The 4,016-nt window shown below is 42.2% G+C and overlaps 1 pseudogene; it reads left to right on the forward strand.

The window, feature by feature from the left end:
• LOC137659901 (piggyBac transposable element-derived protein 4-like) overlaps window positions 1–3,717 on the forward strand; it is a 5,532-nt pseudogene extending 1,815 nt beyond the window's left edge.
• Window positions 3,718–4,016: the final 299 nt, after the last annotated feature.

A 4,016-nucleotide genomic window follows, 5' to 3' on the forward strand; every position in this document is an offset into this window, starting at 1 on the left:
ATCTTACATCCGTGATAATAAAATCCTTTACCAGCAAACTCTACTCACAGGGCGTCCCTGGTGTCCTCCCCTCGTGCTGAGGGTCCATTCCATTGCGTCGTAAACTTCGAAAAAACATTCGTTCTCTTGTGGAAGAGTTTCATAAATGGGGAAAAATGTTGCATAAAAGAGGTTGATGCACAAATGATACGTTATCGTGATGCTGATGATACATGTATGATCTCTGAGGGAGTAAAGGTGGGGAAGATGGGTCATGCAGTATATCAAACCTTTAATTTTGTTTCATGTAGTACTATGTATATTTAGACAGGGGCCTAGAGGGGTTAGGGATGACTGGTTAGAATTATTAATTTCTCATGCCAGATACGCACAAACGTATTCCTTTTGAATTTATTAGAGGTTACATCATATTGATGCCATTGCTTAAATAATTGTTGAATAAATGAATTGCTAAATTAGCATTTGTTGATTTTTTTTTTTTTTTTTGTTTCAGGAATACTAACTGTTTAATCCTCTGGGATATTTATTTCCATATAACTAGCGTTTCCTAAAACTTATCAACATTGTCCGATCGTTTTCGTTCTTATATTCTATGCTCAATGCCTCTGTTTTTCCTCTTCATTGGATGAAATAAGATTATAAATATAGAAGAGCTAGCAATAATGGAATGAAATATAAGAGAACCGATCGCTTACGTGAAAATTAAATATATTGTCTTTGTCAAAGGAATCATTTAGATTTCCCACCTGCAAATCTGTGCTTTACATATGCTCTCTTTAACATTTTCTTGTCAGAGCAAAAGTTTAACCCTTGTTCACGGACGTGGGGTATATTTTACCCACGCCATTTTTCTTTTATCCTTGCTGAGTGGTCTGGCCACTTAGCAAGCTTAACAGCCATGTAGCTTCAGTTTCCTGTCAGGTCTATTGGAGGGAGGTAGTGTCTCTGAGATTAATCACTTGTGGGGGTGTGTGGGGGGGAGTTTGGGTACATTTTACCCCACAGCAGTCTTAACATACTAATATGTGTGGGAATATTATACCCCACAGCAGTCTTAACATACTAATATGTGTGGGAATATTATACCCCAGTGCAGTGTTAACATACTAATATGTGTGGGAATATTATAACCCAGTGCAGTGTTAAAATACTAATATGTGTGGGTATATTGTTCCCAATTGCAGTGATAAACAATAAAAACATTTGGGTATATTTTGCCCCAATGCAGTGTTGATGTGTTTTGAATGTTTTTAGTTCTTTGTGTATTTTCATGTTTTTATGTTTTCAGGCATTGAATAATCTCTTTTCAGAGTTATCATAGTATAGCAGTGACTAGATAAACTAAGTAGATAAAGAATCATAATAAACTGTGAAAGATGGATGGAAAAAAGAAAGTTTTTTATTCTCAGGCAGAATTAGATGAAATAATGAACAAAATCAGGCTTAACAGATGTGAGTGCAATATTTGAAAGTGATGATGAAAGTGAGATTGATCATGTTGAATATGAGGTGGAAGATGACTCAGATATGGACAAAGATTATGAACAACCACCTAGCAGTGATGATGATAGTGAGGAGTTTATGGATGAACAATGTTTTCAAAGTAGGACCCGAAAGAGAAAACTAACTACATCAACACCTCGCAAGCCACGTGTTGCCAGCCAAATAGACGTCAGGCCTCACCCTCCCTCCACTCCCCACCAACCCCTGGACGACTCTCTACCATCCCCCTCCCTAGCCTCAATGCACCACTCTGTCCACCGCCCAGCCTCTCCTACCCCTGGTACCTCTACTGCTACCCCTGCTGTAAGTAGGGTGAGTAAGAGACGCCGTGGTAATGCTGCTCGAGGAGGTGCTACACAAGCTTTGTCCTATGCTGACCATGCTGTGCCTCCTGCTCCCTCTGCTGACCCTGCTGTGCCTCCTGCTCCCTCTGCAGACCCTGCTGTGCCTTCTGCTCCCTCTGCTGACCCTGCTGTGCTTCCTCCTCCCTCTGCTGACCCTTCTGTGCCTCCTACTCCCTTTGCTGACCCTGCTGTGCCTCCTCCTCCCTCTGCTGACCCTGCTGTGCCTCCTCCTGTTGCCAGGGGAAGACGAAGGAGCAATGCTAATGAAGAAGACAAGGCTACAAGAATGCATGACTTCGGAACCAGTACAGTGACATCCAAGTCTGGCTATAGGTGGAATTGTCGACCACAGTCATCCAGTAGAGTAAGGACACCAGCACGAAACATTGTTCGTCCTATCACCTCAGGACCAACACTGGAGGCAAGGAGTGCAGACACCCCAGAAAAAGCCTTGAGCATGTTCTTTGGAGATAATATTATCGACGAGATAGTGCAATGGACCAACAAAATAATTCTTCAGCGGGTAGCCAAGTATACTAACCGGAGAGGAGGGTTATCCCTAACAGAACCGGATGAGATACGTGCACTTTTGGGACTATTGATCTTCAGTGGTGGCCAGAGGGATAACCACCTGACAACTAGGGAAATGTTTAGCCCCAAGACCGGCCCACCAATTTATCGTGCAGCCATGTAAGAGGACCGCTTCTGCTTCCTTCTCAGCTGTTTGAGATTTGATGACAAAGACACGAGAGCTCAGAGACAGACAACGGACAAGTTTGCAGCTATTCGTGTTATCTGGGACATCTTTATTGACAACTGTGGGAAAATGTACGTCCCAAGTGAAACAGTTACAGTGGATGAACAGCTGCTCGCATTCCATGGAAACTGCCCATTCCGCATGTATATTCCTAGCAAACCAGCAAAATATGGGATCAAACTTTTCCTTATATGTGACAGTAAAAGCAAGTACATGCTGAGAGCAATACCCTACCTGGGGAAAGAAGACACACAACCTCAGGCCCGGGGTGGCATAAACGTTGGTCATAAGATCACAAAGGATCTTACAGAACCCTACCACAATAGAAACAGAAACGTAACCACCGACAATTGGTTTAGTTCTGTGCCCTTGGTTACTGATCTTCTACACAACTGCGGCATGACCCTAGTTGGCACTGTGAAAGCAAACAAGAAAGAAATTCCCCAGGAAATGAAAGAAACAAGAACTAGGATGGTAGGTTCTAGTGCATTCTTATTCGTGAATGACATGACGTTGGTGTCATACTGCAAGGACACTTCAAGAACGAAAAAGAAGTTGGTGTATCTATTATCATCAATGCACACACAGCCAACCATAATGCCCAATGGCAAGCCCGAGATCATTTGTTTTTATAATGAGACGAAAGGTGGAGTAGATGCATTCGATCAAATGTGTGCAATATACTCAGTTTCACGCAAGACAAGCAGGTGGCCCATGAGTATTTTCTATGGGATGATAAATTCCTGTGTAATCAATTCGTGGATAATCTACAAGGAAAATCAGCAGACAATAGGTTCTAAACCAATTGAGAGACGCTTCTATATGCAAAATATGGCAGAGGCCCTTATCAAAGCATGGGCAGGAAAGAGGATGTTCAACACAAGGATTCCCAGAACCATCAAAACTGTGATCAACACAGTCTGCAACATTCCTTTACCTGTCAGGGATGATCAAGCAGGTCTCACAGTGATGGCGGACAGCAGGGCTCCCATGGTGCGGTACTCACTGTGTGACAGGGCCAAAGACAGGAAGACACGACACAGGTGTCAAGGCTGTACACGCCCTGTGTGTCCTCAACACATCTACACTTGGTGCGTGGACTGCCCACACTAGTACATGTAAGAACTTTAGTCACTACTACTACTACTAGTACTAGAACTACATACTGGTAAGCGTAGGGCATGCATAGTCCATCACCGAGAATATGAATTCTTTGTACTGTACACTGAAACTGCCAGTATTGCTCATTACCATTTTCAATGGTAAATAATTGTAAAAGAAGATTTTTTTTTTGTTCAAATATGGTCTTTTGACTGTCAAAACATAAACATAACATTTCTTGATCATTTAGTGTTCACAGACAGGAATACCTCTACGAATTTTTTTTTTTTTTTGCAGAAACTTCATTTATT

Source organism: Palaemon carinicauda, chromosome 20 (genome assembly GCF_036898095.1).
Source record: "Palaemon carinicauda isolate YSFRI2023 chromosome 20, ASM3689809v2, whole genome shotgun sequence".
Lineage (NCBI taxonomy): Eukaryota > Metazoa > Arthropoda > Malacostraca > Decapoda > Palaemonidae > Palaemon > Palaemon carinicauda.